Source organism: Lycium ferocissimum, chromosome 6 (genome assembly GCF_029784015.1).
Source record: "Lycium ferocissimum isolate CSIRO_LF1 chromosome 6, AGI_CSIRO_Lferr_CH_V1, whole genome shotgun sequence".
In the NCBI taxonomy this organism is placed as follows: Eukaryota; Viridiplantae; Streptophyta; class Magnoliopsida; order Solanales; family Solanaceae; genus Lycium; species Lycium ferocissimum.
In genome coordinates this window covers 59,076,826-59,103,596 of record NC_081347.1, presented here as the reverse complement: position 1 = coordinate 59,103,596, position 26,771 = coordinate 59,076,826, and positions in this window count along the sequence as shown.

The window sequence follows — 26,771 nt, the reverse complement described above, 5'->3', positions numbered from 1 at the left end:
TTTTTTTTAATCATTAGATAAAACACCACCACTAGTATACACTTATTCAAGGACGATTTCACAATACATTGAGAATATTTTAATGACTCAATTAAATAAACCATATTAATGGATCCTATTTATTAATCATAACTCTCAATCTATGTCTCAATATAATCTCACATGTATAAACCTATAAGAATATTCAACGATTTCAAATAAATAATACACATAATAATTATTTATTAATCATTGAATTCTTAATTTATACAAATTAATATACTTTGAGAAAAAGAAAGATTATAATGATCACGTAATTAAAACTTTAGGTAGACCATGACCCAACGTCAAGAAAGCAGCAAGCAGTATGTTGCAACTTCAACATCACTTAACAGAGATTGGTAAGTCACCGTCAAAATTAAGTCAAACAGATTTACAAGAAAACCCACATGCAAGAACGCATATAACAATTTCAATAGGAATTGGTTCAGCCATATAACAAAGGCACCGAACCTACCTTCAGAAGAGTGCTTCTGCTATAGAATAATTTCAATTGAAATTGGTTCTTTAGTGTTCTTTTCTTATTTATTTTAAATACAAAACAAGGTTGCAATAATAAATAATGCTCATATAATTATAATTAAATATTTCCGGAAAAAATATTCAATTTCCAATTGTTGATTTCTAGTGAAATACGTTCCAATGGCTTGCTAAAAACAGAAACAATTGGTTTCTAATCATGCAATGGCAAATCATTCCAATTGATAATTGAAACTTAAAAAAAATTGCCAAAGAATCTATCAAATTGGCTAAGACCACACATTGCCCTATATGCAGTACTTTTGTTTAACCTAGAAGTGCCGCCGTTTGTCCAAAAACCCTTCCTGGTACTTTCTTTTCAATCAAATTTTATCCAATTAACCAAAATTAATATGATCTTTCCGCCAATCACAAAGGGGAATTATACACATTGCCGCCAATCTTAGTGCTTGAATCCCAAGTTAAAAGCACTAAATCATTGGAGGCAGCTGCGCTTACAGGGACAATGTAAACTAATTCAAGTCACCAAACGCAAAAAAAAACTTTTCGAAAGCACACAGTGGCCGCCCCACTGGATGACAAAAATCATATTTAATCATGTTATCTAGTTAGATGCAAGGAGTCTCTTGATGCCAATTGATGGAATACAGGCATACGCAGCGGAAGCAAATAGCCAGAATCGAACTTGCATGTAATACAGACACCACATAATCAAAGATATTGATCAAACATAAAATTGATACTTATCTCTTGAAGCATGACCGCGACCAAGAATCGAATCTTCAACCACGAGCACACACCATCCACGAGATCGTCATCCTTCAGTTCCACAGTCTTCTGCTGTGTAATCCGAATAACACCAGAATTTGCGAAATTTGTGTGGGCGAATTTCTATGGAAAAGTTGAAGAAACTTCTAAAACCCTTTTTCTCTTTATGGAATAAGACCCCTATTTTATAACTACAGGTTTAGGGTTTTTACCCTTTTCCAAAACCTGTTGGGTCTTTATTTTCCACTAAGAAATAATATTCCATTTAATTCTTTATTATTCAGGCACAACAGGGACCACAGAATTTAATTAACGAGGCTTCCCATTATGAAATTAATTTAAAAAATCTGAATTAATCCTACCATAATAAATTACGAATTATTCCACTAAAAATCGAATCGCACTCCTCGGTTCAATTTCGAAATCATACATTAAAACTTATTTAACTCCTCATGTTAAGATTACGGATACCAATCAATTAAATAAAATTCGACAATTTAATTCATTGACAATCCTTTATATTTTCGCTTAACTTGCATCGTGTGACGGATACAAAATCCACCTACAGGGTTTTCATATGAGACTTATAATCCATAAAGGGTATCATCAATCTCAAAGTTGAGACATGGATTCGTCAACTAATTATTATTTCACAAATGTAATTTGCCATTATCCAATTCACCAGAATACATAGACCCGCAATTGAGTCGTACCTTTTAATAAATCAAAATAATGAACAAATCACATGGATCATAATAATTATATCAAGATTAAGAGTATAAGTACATTTAATGAACTAGAGAATTTATTTTATATATTCAAGACAAAAACACTTATTTCTACTTGGTCCGTTCAATACATACAAAATGTACTAGCACAAGAAGATTAACTATACCGTTCCTATAATGAAGATACATTATATTAATCTTGGGCTACAATCATACCGATGGCTTTGTCCAATTTTCATCTTAGATTGTGAACATAAATTTTATACTTATAAGATGCGACGATTTAATCTTCCGTGTATAAGCTAAACTCTATACACCAAATCATCTACTATATAAGTAAAGGACACACATACTAGTACATGATCTATTTAATTCTTTATTAAACAATGAATAAATAATTGTTCTATAATAAATACTATATCCAAACACATGGTTAATAGTATATATCCCAACACTTTGACCTTCTTAAGAAGTGTTGATAGACATTCAGCACAAATGAAGAATAAATAAGGTGATAACGGGTCACCTTGTCTTAGGCCCCTTGTAGGTTTAACCCATCCAGCAATTTCACCATTTATATTAAATCTATTGGTGGTAGAAGTGACACATTCCATTATCCATCCTACTAAGGTATGATCCAATCTCATTCTTAAGTGCATTTCCTTAGCAAAAGTCCATTCAACTCTATCATAGGCCTTAGACATATCAAGCTTCATTGCTATAAATTTCTCTTTTCCTCTTCTTTTATTTTTTAACAAACGCATAAATTCATGAGCTAGCACAACATTATTAGTAATTTGCCTATTTCCTACGAAAGCTGACTGATTTGGAGAAATTACCATAGGAGGGACTTCCTTCATTCTAGCAACTAAAACTTAAAACTTTGGCAATAATTTTATACGCATTGAAATTGGGAAACAGACATAGGAATTTTAACTTTAGGAATTAGAGTAATTAAGGTTTGACTCCACTCAGGTATTAAAATTCCCGAAGAAAAGAAACGCTAACTGCCTCACAAATGTTCTTTACCAATAATGTGCCAATATTTTGAAAAAATAAAGCGGTCATTCCATCTATTCCGGGGTATTTTAAGGGATGCAAGGCAAAAGCAGCCCTTTTTATTTCAGCATCCGAGACTTCTCGTACAAGTCTTCTATTCATAGACTCTTCGATAGGAACATAAGACAAAATATCGTCAAGATCCGTCGGCCTAGATGATCTAAATAAACAACCATAGAATTCTTCTAATATCTTTATTATTCCTATTGGATCTGACACCCATCTTGCATCATCCATTTGAAACCGTTTAATAGCATTTCTCTTTCTCCTCTAGATAGTAGTCATATGAAAAAATGATGAATTTTTATCACCTTCTTTTAACCATAGATTTCTAGACTTCTATTTCCAGAATATCTCATCTTTATAGGCCTGACTTAAATCTTTGCGGAGCATTCTAAATTTATTAAGGTCTAGACCATTTGGATACCTCCTAACCTCCTCAGTTTTCTTCTTAATCTCTAAAATCTCTTTCCTAGAATTACCATTGTCTCCCCTTAACCACGCAATTAAGGAATGCTTACATTTCTTAATTTAAAGTAAAAACGAGATTGCTCAAAACCATTATAATCATTATTCCGAGCTTGCTTAATAATATTCGTTATTTCCTCTTTCTGACACCATCTCTTATCAAAATAAAAAATAAAAAAATTCCAGGAGTAGCTTTAGTAGAGATAATAAGAGTTGCATGGTCAGAAGCCTCAATGTCAACATGAAACACATTAGTGTTATCGGATTTAGCTCTCCAATAAGGGGATATTAAAGTCCTATCAAGACGCTCTTGGATTACATCATCATTTTCCCCATACCACCACCAAGTCCAAGGTTTTCCTTTGTATCCTAAATCAATAGCTTTTAAGTTCCAAATAAAATCTTTGAAATCAGTGAAAGACCAAAGTTTTCTAATCCTTCCCCCAGATTATTCAGAGTTATCAATTATGTCATTAAAATCCCCAATAATAATCCAAGACTAACCCCATTTTGTAGAGTTAGTAACAAGTTCATCAAATTGTCTTCTCCTAGTAATTCGATCAGTACTTAAGTATACAAAGATGCACCAAAACTCACAATCATTGTGCTGATCATAAATTAAGACTTCAATAAAATAGTTGGAGGAAGAAAAATGATGAACCTAAATATCATCTAACCATAGAATGCACAAGCCATCAGACAGCTCGACAGGGTCAATAACCCGAAAATTGGGTATTCTAATCTGTCATTGTAATCTTCGAATTCTTGTACTTCTACTCTTTGTTTCACATAAAAACACCAAATGCAGGGAGTGGAGTCGCATTGTCTAACTGTCAAGGACCCACCCACCCACCCACCCCCCACCCTCGACAATTCCACACCATAATCTTCATTGTGATGAATGAAGCCATTTAGGGCTGGCCTCCCCCTCCACCATGATTTTATTCTTTTTATTTTCCACGTCCGTAAGCAAAACAGTAGCATTCTTTCGTTTAGTTCCTATAATTTGCATACCTTCTCCTTTAACAAATGCACCACGATTTTCATTAATAGCATTTAAATTTGTGTCCTGATTTAAACCATCAGAAGTACCAAGTAGTTTAGCCATTCGTTTCCACTTTTTCTTATTTTTACCTTCATTATGATCAACATTCATTGGTGGAAATAGATTAATAATTTCCTTCAAGGGTTCAATTTCTAAAGAATGAGATGAAGCTGCAAGGTAAGGCTCAAGAGCTGTAGTACATACCTGGTCCTTTCTGTCATGTAAATTAGTGATTCCGATACTGCCTTCCATCAGATTCCCGAATGCGGTAGACTGGTATATATTTTCTTGCATCTCCTTCGTGGTATTCTGAGCAGTATCCTCCCTTCCCATTGGGACAAGAGGCGTAGTACCTACCTGTCCTTTTCTCCTTTTTTGACAACGTTTTTGTTGTGGAACTCCATCTTATCGGCAATTTTAGTATCCTGAAGTATGTTTTCTTGCATTTCCTTCGTGTTAAGTTGATTAGCATTCTCTTTTGTCCCAACGAAAGTTCCCTCATTAGCGTTATTTCTAACACCAAATATTTCGTCTCTCGTGATTTAGAATTTATTATCTCCATAGGTTGCGCTTGGCTTGAGTCCTCTATATTTAGTATATCATTGTCTTCCCGGTTCAAACCAATAATTCTCTTCCCTTTCAATTCATTCTGATCCCGCATACTAATCATATCAATTCCTCTTTCCAGGTGCAAAGGATTGGGTGAAGTTCCCGCAGTTCTTTTCGCCTAGACTATTGTAGAGTGATAATTTCTCCGCATAGTGTTAATCCCTTGAAGCCTCTGATTTTCCGAAAAAGGAATATGATTTTCTGCTTTTAACCATGTCCCAAATTGATCCTTTTTTATAGTGCTTAACTGTACATCCTTGACTCTTTGTACATAAGCTTTATCGTTATGTCCTAGCAAACCACAATAATAGCAAACATAAGGCAAATTTTCGTATCTTGTTTCAACCCATGTAGTTTTCAAACCTAATTTGATCAATTTGCCTCTAGGCAATGGCTTGGTGATATTTATCTTGACTTTGAGCCTCATATATTGTCCGTCTTTGCTTCCATTCTCCAGGATTACAATATCAACAGTTCCTCCCAAAGCATTACCTATTTTTCGCCCAACCTCCTTTGACATCCAATGTAGAGGGATGTTCCACACTTGAACCCACAAATTGCATACATTAAAACATGGAGAGTTGCTCTTCAATCCTGGTACTCAAGGTTGAATATTTAGGAGGAACCTATCACACAGCCAAGGTGTACTAAACAGAATTTTATCCATACTTTCTTTATCTCTAAAATAAATTGGAAAAAGTTCCAATCTATTTCCTTTTGTATTTCCTTTATTTGCAATCCTGGAGGTTTTCCCCAAGCCAAAGGCATAGCATTTTTTATGCCCTGAAAATTTACTTTTTTTTTTTTTTATCGGAAATCACCTAACCAAAAAGACTTACTTCACAATCCTTCATGCTTGACAGAATATCTAGAATTTCAATTGTCACAGCTTCCTTTTATTCCTCAGTGAGGATAAATTGATGTAATCGTTCGATAATCTCTTCTGGTATCATTTCACTTTTAGGGCTCGCACCTTCAAAGTGAAGTTGAATTGGCTGTGTCCGTAGCTTCGTAGCACTGAGATCTCGAGGTCACTTGATAATCGGGTTTGGTTTAGGGTTTACTAGAAAAACAAGGTATTTCAGAAATTTATGAAACAGAGGTTTGAAGAGAAAATTTGATGGGTTTATTGTTTAGATGTTTGGGAATCGAAGTTAGAGAAGGAAATTTAAGGGTGATAATTCCAGATTAGGTTGATTGAAATTAAAGATTTGAAACCCCACAAAGGGGAAAGAATCAGGAGAACAAACAACATATCTTTGAGCGCATTATTCTCTAGATTATTAAATTTTCGTCATGCCTATGACTTTCATGTACCATAAAGTCGGCACGTTGATTCACCTTTCTCTATATGTGTTTAATAGAGGCCCTTATTGACATTCAACAAAGAAAGTTTTTGCAAGTGCTGGAATTATATAGAAGGAATCGTATTTTACTATGGCACCTTTTCAAAGAACATATGCATCCCATGAGAATAGATAATACCTTTTCATATTTCAATTCTTGACTCGCCCTAAAATAACTAAAAACATTCTTTTCAATTTTCATCATCTTCTTCCTAAAATATGATAGAAAATTCTTTGTTTTCTAATCTAGCACTAAATCCCATTGTGTCTCTCCGTTTACATTACTGCAAAATAAACTCGAGCTAAATAAAATAAGCAAGCAAGTAATAGTAGAGGCGTTTTGCCTACCAACCCAAACCCGAAAGCAGTGCTATATCATGCATTAAGGCCTTGATAAGGCAAAAAATCCCAAGATCATTTAAAAAAATATATAAAGATAAAATGTATGGCGGCCCGAAAGCACAAAGTAAAAGCCAATTTGAGTCCTCATTTATACACATTATACAAAGAACATACCAAAAATACAAGAATATAAACTTCCAATCACATTAGACGTGAAACAATGAAAATCATGGACAAAGAAAATCATATAGCAACAACGAAAACTATGACTGTAACACAAAATCTACATTAAGCCTTGTAACTCGGCATATGGAATTGACCAATTTAAACCCAACACTGCAAGAGGAAGAAGACGAATCGGCAGCTTCTTTAAATGGTATTACTTCACCCTCACATTTTCCACGATGGTTTTCTTGACTGTCATTACATACGTGCAATTATATATCAGCTGGTCTGTGGCATTAGCCATCCCCACAATTATGAATTTAATATGAATTTATGGGAAAAGAAGAAGATAGGAGAGGTGAAAAGGTTTGTAACTTATATGAAATTATTACATTTAATTAGTGATTAAATCAATAGGATAACAAATGATTAAGATTTAATTGAAAGTAAGAAGTGTCTTTAGGGTTCTTCACACAGCTAGCAGGTAAATGAAAGAAATTAAAAGCAAACAATGTTATGAATATTATTAACTACTAATTAAAAGTAGAAGTTATGAAAATTAAGAAATATAAGTTATGGAGATATCCTTTTAAAGCGAAATAATTTCAAAAAAAAAAAATAGAGAAAAAACCAAAAAAAAGAGAAACAAGATAAATAGGATCTTTGGCCAAAGAGAGGTGTCAGATCACCTTATTTATCCCTAGTTTATAGATATAGATTGCGCTAAAGTCTTACAATGCATCCATTTATAGGTCTACAATATGGAATATCAGATAATGCCATGAACAAGACTAATAATTATTTAGAGGTTATAATAATCAAAATTTGTGGGAGTAATGAAAATAAAGACCATTAATTTTTTACATTAAATAATATAGATGAATGGAGAAGTAGTCGTTGATATTTTTTTCTTGCACTATAAAAAATAGAGAAGTATAAGAAATTGAAATATATATATATATATATATATATATATAGAGAGAGAGAGAGAGAGAGAGAGAGAAATATCAATTATCTTCTTGATTGCTTAAAATGTTGAAGTTTGAAGAAAATTGATGTCCCTTTTTATATAAATAAAAATGTCTATATATATATATATATATATATATATAGAAAAATATCAATTATCTTCTTGATTGCTTAAAATGTTGAAGTTTGAAGAAAATTGATGTCCCTTTTTATAAAAATAAAAATGTCTTTATTTAATATATGTGTATCTTAGTCAGAGTTTCTAAATTATTTTCAAGAGTTTCTCCTTATATAAAAAGAATGTAAAATAGAAAAGCACAACAAAAAAAAAAAAAAAATTTACCCACTTGGCCGTTTCTATATAAATATCTAGGCGTACAATTGATCCCATAGAAAAAAACAAACGTTTGTTTAGTAATTAGCAGACTTCTAACAAAGACATAAGTTACTATTTTCAACCAAAAGAAATTACATACTTTACGACAATAAGAAATTCATACAAAAATCAAACTAAAGAGAAATCATAGAGAGAATATACCAGGGGGAAAAATAAAGAAGAAACTAATAAAACATACACATCATTCTTACGACCTTAATTATAAAAAAAAAAAATAGAAGAGAAAAATATAGAATCAATGCATAAATTTCCGAGCTCTCTTGTCGACATTCACTCCTACAAGCCGATCACCATTCAAGAACCCTTTTCTTCTTCAAGTCAAACTAAAACATGAATATAATATTGCAGTAAATATAACAACATTACTACTTCAAATATGGAATGAATCCAACAAAGTCTAAAGTTACTATTTTGAACCAAAAGAATATACACGCTTACGACAATCAAAAATTAATACAAAAATCAAAATAAGAGAAATCATAGAGAAAATATACAAAACAAAAAATAATAATAAAGTACAATCTTAATCATAAAAGAATAGAAAGGAAAAATACGAAATCAAAGCATAATTTTCTGAACCCTTGTCGACCTTCAGTTCCACAAGTCGATCACCACTCAGGAATCTTCTCTTTTTCAAGCCAAACTAAAGCATGAATATAATACTGCAGTAAATATTACAACATTACTACTTTAAATATGGAATGAAATGATAACTTTAGGTAGGGCCTCAAAAAACAAAATATATGAATTTACAATAGTAGATGCTTAGGGAGGGTGGCATTCTTGACTAATGTGATCATTTCTTTTTGCAACAAAGTCTTACAATTCCTCTATTAATAGGACTACAATATGGAATATCAAATGATGCCATGAACATGACTATTAGTAATTTAGGAGTTATAGTAATAAAAAGTTGTGGGAGTAATGAAAATAAAGACCATTAAGTCATGGCTATTAGTAATTTAGGAGTTATGGTAATAAAAAGTTGTGGGAGTTATGAAAACAAAATTCATTAAGGTTTTACATTAAAGCATATGAATTTATGATGGAGTAGTAAGAAATATTTATCCTTGTACCAGAAAAAATAAAAATAAAAATAGGAGAAATTGTCAAAAAAAAATGAAAAAAAAAAGAAGAAGAGATAAATAGCATCTTTGGCCATAAAGAGGTGCCACATCGCTCTTCTTTTGCCTAGCTTTATACTATATATGGATTTCATGATTTTCTCCTTCCCAGATCCAACTTCACACAAACCAATATCTTTGGTGTCCTAGAAAGTTGAGGAGGGTGCATCAATAGCGAATCCAAAGAAATTGTTCTCACATCTGAATCAGGAAAAAAAAAAAATTGTAGAAGTTCCGTCAGATTCAATCTCACGAGTTCAAATGATTCTATGGAAAAGATTCAATCTCACGAGTTCAAATGATTCTATGGAACACGTATATTTTGATGTATATTCATGTATATCACTATAACACTTGTACAAAAACAGCACCTATATATCCATGTATATCATCTAGTATAACAGTGTATATTCATGTATATCACTGTTACATTTTCTCTATGCATTCCCTTTATTCATCATCAATGGCAATTTTAAAAAATCACCGACGAATCAAGGGAAAAAAAACCCTAATGTATAGTGTAACGACCAAATATCTGAATAAGAAGCAGATAAGAAAACAATGATGTATCACTGATGTATTTCAAATCAAAAAAATCTATATCCCTGATTGGAATATCCGTGGTGGAGATTGACATTTGAGGAAGCATAAGAGAAGAACCACCAACCCTTTATTGTTATTGCTTTGTCTGAATATTGAATGCCAAAAATAATGTCATGTCTCGACGAAAAACTTCAGCAGAGAGAGCATCAAAGAACTAAATAAAAAAAACTCAGTGAAGATGCAAATGTTATACAGTGGTATATTTTTCAACAAGTTGACTTAGTTCATATATTTCAAGATAATCTAGATGCGTTTATCTTCTAATATGTATACTTGTCGTGATTAATACCTTTCTATTGAATGATCGAGAGAAAAAAATGTGAGATTTTTGCATGGTATTGAGTTTTTCTATTAAGAATAAGTCAAGTTTTGTGCTAGATTCCTTGCTATATTTGTATACGGTAAAAACCGGATTAAAGCTTAGCCGGTGAGACCGGGGACCGACAAAAGGAAGAAGACGAACACAAGCGCTTAGACCGGGGATACTGCGTCAGTAATGCTTGATCAGAAGAAGTTTGAAGAAAACCGTAGGGTCCGATTTATCCGGGGTAAACTTCTTAGCGCAGTTGGTCCGGTTTCTCCAGGGCCGAGTTGATCGTGGCCGTTGGTCCGGTTTATACATAGCTGAGTTAATCGTGGCCGTTAGCCCGGTTTCTTCATGACCGTTATGATCGTGGCCGTTGGTCCGGTTAATCAGTTATTCAATTGACACGTGTGAAGACCGTTTAGCCACCTGTTACTGTCAGTCGTACGGATGTCAGACCGTACGACTCAACCTTATCCATATTAGGGCTTCCTTTATTCCTAAAAGGGCTAGATGATGTATGAAAGGCCCATAGAGAAAACTATAACTAGGGGGCACTTCCTTACTTTTAGTGGTTGGTTTTTCAGATCCAAAACATTGTATTAGAATTTATATTGAAGCTTTCTCTCTCTCTTCCTCTCTCTCTCTCTCTCTCTCTCTCTCTCTAATTTTGGTCCGATTTTATAGCTTTAACTCATTGAATCATATTATTCAATATTGCACGGAAATATCTTAGCTCAAATCCATAACCCCAACACATTCGTCCAAATCATTAGCATATTGATTTACATAGTTTTAAGTCGTTTATAAGTAAAGATACATATACATTCTTCATTAATCAAAAATAGATGAAAGTGCCCACATATCCTATGCCCCATTTACAAATTCAACTTATTACCCAATTTCGGGGTAAACAGTTTGGCACCCACCGTGGGGCTAGGATAATAGTGGTCTTTGATCTCGGTTTCTACTTGCTCACCTAAAGATTTTTTGGTTCTTTTTTTCGTCTCTGTGAAAACGGACCAAATGGCAAACAGTGGACAATCTGGTCACGTCAACAACGAGATTGTGGCCGAAAATGAGAACAATGGGCTACGGGGATTACCAGTGGATTCCGTCGACCCAAATACCGTCGATTCGAGGGAGGGCCTCAACCGACAAAACACCATGAACTAGGAGAACGCCGCCCAGCCAGCTACCGATCCCTTAAATACTCTCAATTCAGTCACTTTGTCCCGAGCACAAGGCCAGAAAGTGCCAAATACCCCGGATGATATTAACTTATGTCTTATTTTTGAAATGTTGCGAGAACAGGAGAGCAAGCCTATTGCCGAACAAGGAGTCGTAATAATAGCCCAGTTGCAGAGCAAAAATGATGAAACTGATCCGGAGAAGACTAAGGGTGTCGCCGAACCCAGAAGGGAAGAAGCTCGGATGGTCGAGAGCAATGGGTCCGGGGCTGGTTCGTCCACCGAGGTATTGAGAATGCTCGAAACATTGGCGAAGCGGGTAGACTCAACCGAGAAGAAGGTGAAGACTTATAACTCTCGGGTGGACCAGATCTCGGGGGCTCCGCCCATTCTGAAAGGATCGGATTCGAAGAGGTACATTCAGAGACCTTTTCCTCCGAGTGCGGCCCCTAAGTTGATCCCAAAGAGGTTTAAAATACCGGATATCCAGCAATATGATGGTACAACGGATCCTCAGGAACACGTGACTTCATACACCTGTGCCATAAAAGCCAACGATGTCGAAGAAGATGAAATTGAATCTGTCGTATTGTTGAAAAAGTTCGGGGAAACGTTGTCAAAAGGAGCATTAACTTGGTATGACCATCTGCCCGAGCATTCAATCACTTCTTTCGAAATGCTCGCGGATGCGTTCATAAAGGCTCATGCCGAAAAGGTGCGCAGTTCCGTAAGGCGGATATTTTCCGGATAGCCCAAAGGGATGACGAGTTATTGTGTGAGTTTGTCAATCGTTTCCAAAGGGAACGGATGGAACTCCCCCCGGTTCCACAGGAATGGGCCGCACAAGCTTTTACCAAAGGGCTTAACCCTCGAAGTTCGACGGCCTCGTTCAAACTAAAGGAAAATTTGCTGGAATACGAGGCTGTGACCCTGCGTACGTACATACTGTATACGAATCAAAGATCCGGGTAGAGGATGACCAGCTCGAGCTTCCCTCGGGTCCCGTAAACCTGAACAAAGGCTCTGAGAGATCGAGAAAAAATTACGACCCGGAGATACGGCCATCGAGGGAAAGATATCGGCCGTACATTCATTCAGAGAAACCAAGCTTCAGGTCGGAAAAGTCGAGGATCGGTCCCGGTCAATTCTCCAGCCGGGGAGATAGAAGAACCGAGCGGCCGTCGAATAGCCGAGGGTTGTCGTTTAGGAGTGATGCCGAAAGCTCAGCTACCAACAGAGACCCACCAAGGATATCGAAATATAACTTTAATGTCAATACTTCGGATCTCGTTTCAGCTATAGGTCGCATCGCAGAAGCAAGATGGCTGAGACCATTGAGGTCAGATCCCGGCCAGCGGGACCCGAACATGATATGTGAATACCATGGAACCCGTGGTCACAGAACTGAAGACTGTCGCCAATTAAGAGAAGAGGTGGCCCGTCTACTTAAAAATGGTCACATTCGTGAATTCTCGGGAGCGAGCGGGCCAAAAGCCACTACAAGGAAAGGGAGTCAAACAAATGGATTGAACCGGTAGAACCTCAGCATATAATCAACATGATAATCGGTGGTACAGATGCTCCTAGAGGGCCGGTGATGAAGCGGACCAAGTTTTCCATTATTCGTGAACAGCTAAGGCTACTCGACCAGATCGTACCGGTAACTCGGGTGCTCAGCGGGTTCAATATGGCGAGCGAAACCACGAAGGGTGAGATTTCTTTGCCGGTCAACATTGACGGCACTGTCCAGCAAACGGTGTTCTATGTAATTGAAGGGGATATGAAATACAATGCATTGCTGGGTAGACCATGGATACATAGCATGAGAGCCGTACCATCGACGTTACATCAGCTGCTGAAATTTCTGACATCGGAGGGGGTAAAAACATCCGGGGAGAACAACCTGCAGCAAGAGAGATGTTCGCGATTGAGGAAGCATCACCCCTTCTCAAAAAATCGGATCAAAAGGAAGAATCAACCAGAGACAAGGATTTCAAATAACAACTACCGTGCACGGGTCTAACAACGGAGCAGAAGAAATTGGACCCGGGGCACGAAGAGGACGACTTCGGCATACCCAGATCATTCGTCTTGCCGGATGAGTCGGATGCGACAAAATCTACAGTAGAGGAGTTGGAGCAGGTCACCTTGTTTGATCATCTACCGGACAAAAAGGTATACCTGGGCACGGGGTTAACCTCGGAGCTCAGGAACGAATAATTTCTTCAAGCTAACGCCGATTGTTTCGCATGGTCACATATAGATATGACAGGTGTGCCGCCAGAAGTAACAACTCACAGCTCGGCCCTCGATGGGAGATTTCCCCGGTGAAGCGAAACGGAGGCCCGTGGCAGGTAATCAAAGCACGTCTTCGGTGAAGGATGAGGTAACGAAGCTTTTGAAAATAGGCTCTATTCGGGAAGTAAAATACCTGGATTGGCTGGCTAACGTAGTGGTGGTGCCGAAAAAAGGTAATAAATTTCGAATGTGCGTTGATTATAAAGACCTAAACAAGGCATGCCCGAAGGATTCATTTTCAATGCCTCACATCGATAGAATGATCGATGCGACGGCCGGGCATGAGATGTTAAGTTTTCTCGATGCTTACTCTGGGTATAATCAGATCCGGATGCACCCGGAGGATCAGGAGAAAACATCCTTTATTACCCGATATGGGACTTATTGCTACAATGTCATGCCTTTCGGATTAAAAAATGCCGGTAAAACTTACCAACGCCTAGTTAATGGAATGTTCGAAGAACAAATAGGGAAAACAATGGAAGTTTATATTGATGACATGGTTGTCAAGTCCCTGGAAACAGAGGACCATTTAAAACATTTGCAAGAAACCTTTGATGTGCTTCGAAGATATAACATGAAGCTCAACCCGGAGAAATGTGCTTTCGGTGTCCGGTCTGGTAAGTTCCTCGGGTTCATGGTGTCAAACCGGGGAATTGAAATTAACCCGGACAAGATCAAAGCAATCGAGGATATCGAGGTGGTGAATAACGTTAAAGGAGTGCAAAGGCCTACCGGAAGGATAGCGGCACTGAGTCGGTTCATATCAAGATCTTCGGACAAGAGTCACCGTTTCTTCGCCTTGCTAAGGAAGAAGAATGACTTCACTTGGACACCGGAGTGCCAAAAAGCCTTACAAGAATTAAAAGAGTACTTGTCCAGCCCACCTTTATTGCACACACCGAAAGCGGACGAGCAGCTTTTTCTCTACCTCGCCGTGTCCGAGGTAGCGGTAAGTGGAGTTTTAGTCCGAGAGAGAGAGTCGGTACGCAATTCCCCATTTATTATGTGAGTAGAACTTTGGGGGATGCAGAGACCCGTTATCCCCACCTTGAAAAGTTGGCATTAGCACTGGTAAGCGCTTCTAGAAAGCTCAAACCTTATTTTCAATGCCACCTAATATGTGTAGTGACTACTTATCCATTAAAGAACGTCTTGCATAAACCAGAATTATCGGGTAGGCTAACTAAATGAGCTGTAGAGATAAGTGGATATGACATTGAATATAAGCCTCGGACAGCCATCAAGTCCTAAATCTTAGCCGACTTTGTGGCAGACTTCACCCCGGCCATGATCCCCGAGGTTGAGAAGGAACTCCTGCTAACCTCGGGGAAAGGCTCGGGTATTTGGTCACTGCACACTGATGGGGCCTCAAACCTTGGGGGTTCCGGTCTAGGAATCATTCTTAGAACCCCCGCCAGAGATGCGATCCGGCAATCCATTAAAACTGTTAAATTAACTAACAATGAAGCCGAGTATGAGGCTATGATTGCAGGATTGGAATTAGCTCGGAGTATGGGGGCCGAAGTAATTGAAGCAAAATGCGATTCTCTCCTGGTCGTTAACCAGGTGAATGGCGTCTTCAAGGTCAAGGACGAACGGATGCAAAGGTATCTGGAAAAGATCCAGGTGATACTTCACCGGTTTAAAGAATGGACCGTGCGCAAAGACGTACCGAGGAGCATAATAAACGAGGCCGATGCATCGCCAATTTGGGGTCTTCAGTCGAAGGGGAAGAAATTAATCCCGGGACAGTGGTGCACTTGATGAATTCAGCAATAGAAAACGGGCATGTTGAAATAAACACGATGGGTTTAACTTGGGATTGGCGCAACAAATACATCGACTACCTGCAAGATGGAAAGCTCCCGAATGACCCAAAAGAATCACGATCGCTGAGGACTAAAGCAGCACGGTTCTACCTGGTAGATGGCCAGTTATACCGACGGTCTTTCTTCGGTCCTTTGGCAAAATGTCTAGGTCCCGGAGAAAGCGAGTACGTGATGAGAGAAGTACATGAGGGGACTTGCGGCAATCACTCCGGCGCTGAAGCCTTAGTCCGGAAAATTATCAGAGCCGGTTATTATTGGAACCGGATGGAGGAAGATTCGAAGAACTTTGTCCGGAAGTGTGACGGGTGTCAAAGACATGCCTCGATGATTCATTAGCCCGGGGAATTATTGCACTCGGTGATATCACCCTGGCCCTTCATGAAATGGGGGATGGACATTGTTGGTCCGTTGCCATGGGCTCCAGGAAAGGCCCGTTTTATTTTGTTTATGACTGACTATTTCTCCAAATGGGTTGAAGCACGATGTGCCTTCGAAAAGATAAGAGAGAAGCAGGTTATTGACTTCATATGGGATCACATTATTTACGGTTCGGCATTCCGCCGAAATAACTTGGATAACGGCCCCCGCTCATGGTGGCAAAGTCAATGATTTCCTCGAAGGGTTGAAGATCAAGAAAATTGTATCAACTCCGTATCACCCGTGTGCTAACAGACAAGCCGAATCTACGAACAAAAAAATAATCCAAAATCTGAGGAAGAGGCTTGAAACATCAAAGCATCACTGGAGGGAAATACTACCGGAGGTGCTGTGGGCTTACAGAACCACATCAAAATCGAGTACGGGGGAAACACCCTTCTCGTTGGTCTACGGGACCGAGGCTCTCATTCCCGTAGAAGTCGGTGAACCAAGTCTCCAATTCAGTTACACCACCGAGGGATCGAACGAGGAGGCCATGGCCGTAAGACTCGATCTCATGGACGAACTTCGCGAAAATGCACTAGTCCGTATTACAGCCCAGAAACAGAGGATGGAAAGGTACTATAACCGAAGGGCTAATTTTCGACATTTCCAAATTGGGGACTTGGTACTTCGAAAGGTTACCTTGAACACCAAGAATCCCAACGAGGGGAAACTGGGCCCGAACTGGGAAGGGCCGTACAAGATAACCGAGGTAACGGGCAAGGGATCATATCAGCTGGAATCCATGGACGGGCAACGGTTGCGCAATAACTGGAATGTGGCTCATTTAAAGAGATACTAATGTTAAGGTATGGACTCTTTTTGTTTATTTACTAACCTTTTCTTTTTTTGCAGGAAGCCAAATACCCGATATAGTTAGTTGCTAGGCCTGAAAACACGTGTTGCACTCTTTTTCTTAGTACGGTTTTGTCCCAAATGGGTTTTCCGACAAGGTTTTTAATGAGGCAACAAGTACAACGTGGTACTAGAAGGAAACGAGGATAAATACCCGAAAACTCGAGGCAACACCCTGCGAGTGGGGGCTTGATAGTGCTTACCCGACTTCGCAGTTTGAATAAGCACTAGGGGGCTACTGTACCCACATCACGGATTACCCCGATCAGTTAGAAACAGAAGAGTTCAACAGAGAACACTGCTGGGTCCTCATAAACCGGACCTCCGGTATTAGATTCCGATGTAAGGACCAAACGATCAAGAACGAATCGTGTCCGCTTAATATTTGCTACGGCAGAACCAAAGCCGGACCTTCTGTACTAGGTTTTGATGTAAGGACCAAATGATCAGAACGAATCGTGTCCACTTAGAATTTGCTACGACAAAAAACAGAAGGAAACGAATAAATCCCTCATATCATGTACAAATACTTAGTTTATTGAAAAATTAAATTATTACATTTCGGATATGTCTTCTTAGTAAAGCATATTACCCTGAAAATCGGGCACCATTTTACCCGTATACTCGACTCCGGGCACTACAGTCGAAATACGACAAAGGTAAAAAGGTCACAATGAACCGAGCCAAAATCTTAACACCCTCGAATGGGGACTGCTACATCAGAAATTGGTAAAGCAGAGATTCAGGTGCCCAAACCTAATCTAAGATAAGCGAATAGCCAAAAAATATCGGCCCTAAAAATGCCTAACGTGATTCGGAGACGTCTGAATTCACAAAGCATAAATAAGTCCCCGGGCAAACCTCTCTATCCAACTCCCGGACAAAACATACCGGATGGAATTAAAAAAATGTATAACGAACAGTCCGAAAAAGTAACTCCGATGTCTCTGCTTATCCTCGGAACGGACTGACAGTTCGGACAAGAATCAAAACAAACTTACAAGCAAAGGAATAGTCAACAGGAAAGATGCGCTTTTCATATATGCAAATTTTTTACACTTGAAATTTGGCAAAGTTCAAAAAAAAAAAAAAGGCAAAAAACAAAACGAAGGCTAATGCAGGCCCTGGCCTATCCGGTATGACTGGAACCAGAGTGTTCGGACTCTGTCCGCTCAGAGTCTTCGGAGTCCGAATCAAGGGCTCTTCTGGCTTCTTCCTCGGTCTTTCTAGCATCAAGTATAAGGGCCGGGAGATCAGTAAAGCCATGCTCGGCTTCCTCGAGAGTGATCCTCCGAGATCTCCACCATTCATGCTCTACTGCGATCGTAGAGTAAGCCTCGGCAGCTTCCACACTCTCGCAGCCTCGCCTCGCCCGCCCGGGCCAGCTTTGCCACTAACTCATCCCTTTTTTCTTCGAGGATCCTTTGGTATTGAGTGGCCACCTCAAGCTCGGCTTTTAGAAGATCAGTTGCCCCGACCGTCTCCTCGAGTGTGGTTTTCAGTTCATCACATATTCGGGCCCCGTCCTCAGCTTTTTGCTCGAATATTCTCATTCTCTCTTCATACTTGGCACTGTCGGATTCAAGTCGTCGATGCCTCTCGGCCATGTTCAAGGCATCAGACTTGACCGAGTCAAGCTCCCCTCGGAGTTGAGAAATGATAGTTTCAAGTTCACTAAGCTTGGAGGAAAAACGAGCGTTGTCCTGACTGAGTCCGACTTTCTCCGCTTCCAGTAGCCAGTTCCTCTCCACAATCCCGGCCAGCTCATCCTTTAATCGGAGGTTCTCAGCTTTCATTGCATCAAGCTCGGGCTGAAGGTTTGTGAGGGCCGCTGCTCGACTCAGTTCATCCTTCTTTACCTGCAAAAGGTGCTGGAACTTCTCCGTTTCCCGACCTTGGGCGTCCAGCTGGCCTCTAAGGTCGTCAACCTCTTGCTGAGCACGGATGAAGGCTTCGTTAACAAGCACCACACTCTGTGAAAGAAACAGAGAAGTTAAACTACAAACTAAAACTCACATCGAATTATGCAAGGAACAGACTGGTAAGCTTACCCGATTGCCCACATGCATCTTTTTCGTCAATTAGGCACTGCCAGGGGACTCCGGCCATCTTCCTCTTGTCCGAGTCTGACACAAAGGGCCTTAAATAGCTCCCTATTCCCACTGGATGAGACAGAAAGCTGTAGTCCTCGGGAACAGTAACCACAACCGATCTGGTCCTCTTAGGTTCCATGCTTAGAGCCGGGAAGGTGCGCACTAGGCTCTCCAGTGCTCCAGTTTCAGTAGACCGACTAGCTGCCCTCGTGGCTCGAGAAATTGGAAGATGTCTGAAACCCGCAGCTTCCCCGATTGCAGGAGGTGTATCCAAAAACATGTCATCGAGGTTGTCCGACCTCAGAGCGGCAGGAGAGGCCGGAATAGCACCAGCAGCCTCGGTAGGAGCAAATGCTTCGAAACCGATAGTTGGGTCCTCAGTAAGCAATGAGCCAGTATCCGTGGGGGCCTCAGTACCGGGTGTTGACTCAGCTCTTGGTCCGGCCTCAACCGTAGAGTCAGGCTCGGATCTTCTTGATCTTTGCAGGGGAATCTCCTCAGAAGAGGCATCACCTGAAATATCAACGAATTCAATGGACCTTAGAGGTGTTGGGTAAAGTATTTCTTCCCCACCAAGCAGCCGGAGCGGAAGGTCTCTCCCCGACTGAAGGAGGTGGAACGGTAACTTCCTCCTCCGGGACTGATTCAAAGGATGGGGCCACGCCAACCCCGCGAATAATCAAATCGGGCTCATCTTCATCTCTTAGAGACTGGAAGACTCTCCTGGCCCTTTTCCTCGCTTTTTCCCCCTTGTCTGAGGGCTTCCTTCGTCTTTTGTTGGCAGCAGCGTTGATGCGAGATAACCCGGCTGAATCGAACGCTGATGCCGGCACAGCTTGCTCAGCTGTCGCGCCCAGTCTGGGATTCGCCGAGCCCTTCGGTAAACCTAAATATCGAAGAGGTGTTATGGAAAGAAAAGAAAGGACAAAAGAAGTAACATAACGTGACTCAGGATTAATGTTACCATGATTTTGGGCAACCCATCGGCAACGCGATAGAATTCCCCATGTCAGCTCTTCGTGGGTGTATTGATCGAGGAGCGCTTCAACCCACTCGTTCATGTGTGGAACGGCCGGAGGTATCCATGCCACGGCTGGTGAAAGGAAAAGGTGAAGTGTAAATACAAAGGGTTAAATGAAAGAATTCAAGAATAAATTAACAAAGGGGGAATCGAGAAACTTACGGTTATCATTCCATTTTTCGGGACGGGCATATACTCCTCCGGGATAATGTCCGCGGTCCTCACCCGGACAAAGCGCTCTAACTAGCCTCGGTCTCTGTCTTCATCCATTTTGGAGAAGATTGGATTCCAGCCTCGCTTGGCAAGCTTTATCACGCCTCCCCGGAATCGTCTCGGGGAATACAGGCAGATCAAATGGGTCATCGTGAACTCTTTTTCGGCGTTGTTAGCCAATAGCCAGAGGCAGGCTACGGTCCTCCAGATTATCAGACCGATTTGAGAAAGGGTTACATTATAAGTCCGGCACATCTCTAATATAACCGGATCAATTAGGGGATCGAGCTTGAGCGTGAAGGGATAGATGTACACGTATAAGAAGCCTTCCCTATGGTCAGTGATCGATTCATCAGGTTCGGGGGCGAACACCTGCACCGGACGGTTATTCCATCTACAGTCAGCCCGGACTTGATCAAGCTTGTCCTCGGTGACGGACGAGGGGTATCGCCTAACATCGTACCCTCTGTCCGCAACCAAGGAAGGTTTCTCAGCTTCGAATTCTTTATTGAAGTTGGGCTTGGACGGTACTATGTCTAAAGCCGTAGGCTCGGCTATGTTTTTTTCCTTCGGTTAAGATACCGGCTCGGCTCCTTGAGAAGAAACCAAGGGAACATCCTGGGAAGTGGTTTCGGTGTTGGCAGACATTCGGAATAGAAGAAAAAGAAGGTTGAAATTTGGTAAGAAGTTAAGAAAAAGGGTAGCAGCAACTGAAAGAAATGAATGTTACAAAATGAAGGAACGAAACAGCCCCTTCAATCAAAGAGCAGTGGTTGAGTAAGTCAAGTTTCTTGCAAACAGATTTAAACAACAAATATGGGTATTAAAGTGGTTGAATCAACAAGGAAAATGAAGATGATGAACTGAGGGTGAAAAACAGAAGTAAAGAAGTAGAAATGAAGAAGTGAAAATGAAAAAATGAAGGTGTCAAAGGCTTTATATAGGCATAGGTCTGGGGCGGTTACAAACCCTGACCAAGCGGGGACACCACGTGTCCCATAATTAATGAGACATGATTTGAAAAGACGTGCGTAATGGCGGTTGCAAAAGTTGGCCGTTCGGGGTATGACACGTGGCTTGTGGCAGAAGGACGTGACGTAACTGTTCCCGCCAAAATGAAAAGATAAGAACTAGCCTATGGAACCACCGGTTTCGTGACTCATCCACTTCCCGTTACTCCGGCAAAGCTTCGGTCCGGAAAGTATGGAGACTATCTATATACGGTAAAAACCGGATTAAAGCTTAGCCGGTGAGATCGAGGACAGACAAAAGGAAGAAGACAAACACAAGCGCGTAGACCAGGGATACTGCGTCAGTAATACTTGATCGGAAGAAATTTGAAGAAAATTGTAGGGTCCGATTTATCCGGCGTAAACTTCTTAGCGTAGTTGGTCCGATTTCTCCAGGGCCGAGTTGATCGTGGCCGTTGGTCCTGTTTATACATAGCTGAGTTAGTCGTGGCCGTTAGCCCGGTTTCTTCATGACCCTTATGATCGTGGCCGTTGGTTCGGTTAATCAGTTATTCAATTGACGCGTGTGAAGACCGTTTTGCCACAAGCTATCGTCGGTACGTACGGATGTCGACCGTACGACCCAACCTTATCCATATTAGGGCTTCCTTTATTCCTAAAAGGGCCGAGATGATGTATGAAAGGCCCATAGAGAAAACTATAAATAGGGGCACTTCCTTACTTTTAGTGGTTGGTTTTTCAGATCCAAAACCTTTGTATTAGAATTTATATTGAAGCTTTCTCTCTCTCTCTCTCTCTCTCTCTCTCTCTCTCCCTCTCTCTCTCTCTCTCTCTCTCTCTCTCTCTGATTTTGGTTCGGTTTATAGCTTTAGCTCATTGAATCATATTATTCAATATTGCACGGAAATATCTTAGCTCAAATCCATAACCCCAACACATTCGTCCAAATCATTAGCATATTGATTTACATACATTTAAGTCGTTTATAAGTAAACATACATATACATTCTTCATTAATCAAAAATAGATTAAGTGCCCGCATATCCTATACCCCATTTACAAATTCAACTTATTACCCAATTTTGGGGTAAACAATATTTGGTTGTATTGAACACAATATGTGGCTAAAGTATACGTATTTGGAAAGATACTTGGGAGAAGATTTGAGAAATTTGGGAACATATCTTTCTATATACAAGTTGCTAGTTGTGGGGAAAAAAAATATATGTTCACCTAAACTTCATGTCAAAATGTTTGAAGTTCAGCAAAATATACGTCATAACCTCATGGCAAAATATCTAAATTTTGGCCTTGCCAAGGCCACAATTTCAGTAAAAAATGTCTGAAGTTAGGTCTTGCCAAGGCTATAACTTAAGTCAAGAATCTCTTAAGTTAGCCTTGGCAAACCATTATATATTTGGAGCCTTCCCAAGACCCCAAGTTCAGTAAGAAAATATTCCGTAATTTGGCATTGTCAAGTCCACAAATTCAGTCAATTATACTGGAAGTTGGCTTTAACAAGTCATATTGTTACACCTTGGAAAATTTTCCCTTAGGGTACAGTGAATAGACTAACGAAGGGCATGACGTATACGAGGTTTAGACAAGTAAGAAATAGTGTGTGATGGTCCCAATTAAGATTTCCAAAGACATTCGGATCGAAGAGAGAAAGTTGTTAAGGAAAGCAAGTTATAAGTTGAGTGTATCGAATAAGAATTTCGAATTTCGAGTATTAAGCTAATGGTGTATTAATGATGCCCTAAGGAAGAGCTATAACGTCCCTTAGATTGGTAATGAAGTGTTGAACAAGTGTTAAGAAGGTTCCATAAGGATCGGAGATCAAACGAGTCGACGAAACAACTCTCGAAAAACTAGGCAAACATACGGCCAGACATACTGGCCGTATAAAATCTACGGACCGTATGTCCAGCCGTAGATCCAACCCAGAATGACATATTCTACTGGACCAAATATACGGTCCAACATACGTTCAGTAGAAATTATACGGTCCGTATAATCCAATCGGGAGCAAGTGAATTTTATATAAGGGACCCTTTTTCATTTCATTCTTCACCTCCACCATTCAAGAAACCTCTAGAGTGTTCCAAACATTTCATCCATAAGAAAACAATAGAAATCAAAGATCATCAACAAGAAATCAAGTGAATCAAGTGAAGGAAACCCATTAAAAGTCATACAAATCAAGAAAACCCAAAAGAGATGAAGTAGGGTTTTGGTGGAAAAGGTGAATTGTCATCTAAGGCTTGTTCCTCCATCAACTAAGATAAGTTTTATGGTCTTTCTATGTTGTTTGAAGTATTATTAAGTTGAAACACATGAATGGTAGAAGAGAATAGAAAATGGGTCTTAAATGGGTGAAAAATGTCATTGTGGAATAGTAGTTGGAATGAATCATGGAAATGGTTATGTTAATGATACAAATACGTTATAAATGATATTTAGAACATGAAATAAGCATTGGATACGAAATAATGCGATAGTGAACTTTGGCCATAATTATGAAAAATTGAAGTAAAGTTATGAAATGCGAATCATGTGAATGGATGACGATTGTTGTTAGTGATATTGTGATGGTTGTTATGAATGTTGGGAGTTGATATGGAATATGGAGGAAAGTAGTATAAACAAAGGAAATGCTGCCCAAATTTCTATAGCTTTAGTAAGTATGTTTTCACGATGTTATAGCTAATGTTGATACGAATTATCCTGAAGGTATAAACGAGTGCATTAAAGGAGAATGAGCAAGCAATAGAATAGTTAAACGACAAAGGTATGTGAGGCTAGTCCCTTCTTTCTAAGGCATGAGTCCTATGGCATGGATTTCCTCTTTCTTATGAATGTTCCATCTTCAAGAAGACTATGAGCCCTTGTTCATGAATAGACACACGAGATGAGAGATATGCTACGATTATGATAACGTTAATGACAAGCTAAGTCTAGAGATGCCATAGTCTATGGTATGATGCTCCTATTAAGCTAATGAAGCTATCCATAGTTCATTGATGTTGATCATTATACACACTCACCTTATGCTTGTTCCTTCAAGGTGAGGCAGAATACTTATGAATGCCCATAATGACATCGGGGGTTTACGACCTTACGTCACCCCGACAAAGTATGATTATCTATGAGTCTCTATGCATGTGTTGCTATAAGTATATTATGATAAGCATATTATTATAAGCATGTATGATAAGCATAGTATGATGAGCACATGATGAGATTACACCGCGCCTAGTTGGCCGGGCAGTCACCGCCAAGGCGGGCAGCTATACACCATGGCCAGATGGCATGGGCAGACACCACTAGTGGGCGGCATGAGATGATACCCCGGACGCGGGAGGCCTGGACGCAGGCTAATGCTATTGCTAATGTTACTGATTATTACACTGCACCTATATGGTCGGACAGCTTATACATTTATGCATATATGATATGATTATGAGTATGAAAGCAAGCCAGCATGTATTACTTCCTTTATGATTCAGACAGTTACAGATTGCTCCTCATTGATGCCTCTTTATTTCATTGATGTCTTATTATTGTTTATGCCTTACATACTGAGTACAATATTCGTACTGACGTCCTTTTCGTCGGACGCTGTGTTCATGCCCACAGGTAGACAGGGAGGTAATCCAGACTCATAGGAGCTAGCGGCTGATTTGAGAGCACTCCATCTTTTGGAGGTGCCATTGATTATTCTTTTGGTACCTATATGTATATATCCATGATTGGGCACGACGGGGTCCTGTCCCGTCCATATGTCTAATACTCTAGTAGAGGCTCGTAGATACTCAGTGTGGGTAGTATAGTCCCATAGTTTGTATGTATATGTATGTATATATCATTTTGACGCCCAAAGGGTCTTATGTTTACAAAAGTAATTATGTTTCAAATGTTCACAGATTTTCATGATTATGGGCATATAGTATGAATGAAAGATAAGTAGTAATATGAGCGGTGTTCGGTGGTTAGCCCGGATACCCGTCATGCCCGTAGTTCGGGTCGTGATGGAAGTGGTATCGAAGCGATTCAATCCTAGGAAGTGTCTACGAGCCGTGTCTAGTAGAGTCTTGTTTATGGTGTGTTGCGCGCCACGCTAATAAATAAGAGGCTACAGGGCATTTAGGAAAAATGACCATCCTTCTCCTCATAAAATCGTGTGATAGAGCCGAGTATAAGATTTAATCCTCCCTAATGAGTATGTTGTGATTTCAGAATGCCGCCAAAAGGAAAAGCTAAAGCCGCCCAGAGGGGCAAGACTACGACAAAGAGGCGGGCAGAAAGAGAGCCGCCTATGAATGTAGATGAGGATGAGTCACATAATGAGGCTCCATCTAATGCCTCCACTACTCCGCCTATTACGGAAGAACAAGAAGGGGCTTCTGTTCTAGCTCCTATGCCTCCAGTTCCTCCACCGGCTACATCGGGTCAACAAGTGACCGAGGCTATTAATTTATTGACACAATTGGTTGCCGCTCAGGCACAAAGGCAAAACGCGAGCCCAAGTGATCGTTCAGCTAGTACTAGAGCCCGTGACTTCATGAGTCTAAATCCTCCGAAATTCTTTGGGTCAAAGCCGGATGAAGACCCGCAAGGCTTTATTGATGAAATGTTGAGAACGTTACGGATTATCCATGCTTCTGAGACCGAATCAGTGGAGTTAGCATCATATAGACTCCGAGATGTGGTTGTCCTATGGTACAATAACTGGATAGCGTCGAGGCAAGAGAATGCGCCTCCTCCCGTGTGGCAAGAATTTGTTGATGCTTTTATTCGTCATTATTTACCGCCCGAGGTCCGCCGAGCTAGAGCGGATAGATTTTTAAATTTGAAGCAAGGCAACATGAGCGCCCGGGAGTATAGCCTTCAATTTAATTCCTTGGCTAGATACGCTCCTACTATGGTGGCTGATATGGGAGATCGGGTGCACAGATTCGTGAGTGGCTTAGGGCCACATTTATTTAAGGATTGCTTGACGGATTCATTGCAAGACGGAATGGATATTTCCCGTATTCAAGCCCATGCCCAGAATCTTGAAGGACAACAACCTCCGCAGAGGGGTGATCGTGATGTTGATAGAGGGCAAAACAAAAGGGCTAAATCCATAGGCACAGGTAGTGATTATAGAGGGGGATCGAGGCAGACATTTTCTAGGCACTCGGCCGCCGATGACGAGTGCACCTCCCCGGTTTACGTGCGGCAGGATCCGACGCTCTTTCCGTTCGAGACGGGGCCGAGTTCGAGGGCCCCGTGTTCCGATTTGGGGGAGATTATAGTCGAGGAGACCTCCCGATGCGCGATGCGGCGGTGCGGTAGATTACATTACGGGGGCCGTGCCGCCAGGGTTCAGATGCTTGCTATACTTGTGGTCAGGTGGGGCATATGATGAGAGATTTCCCGTCGATGCG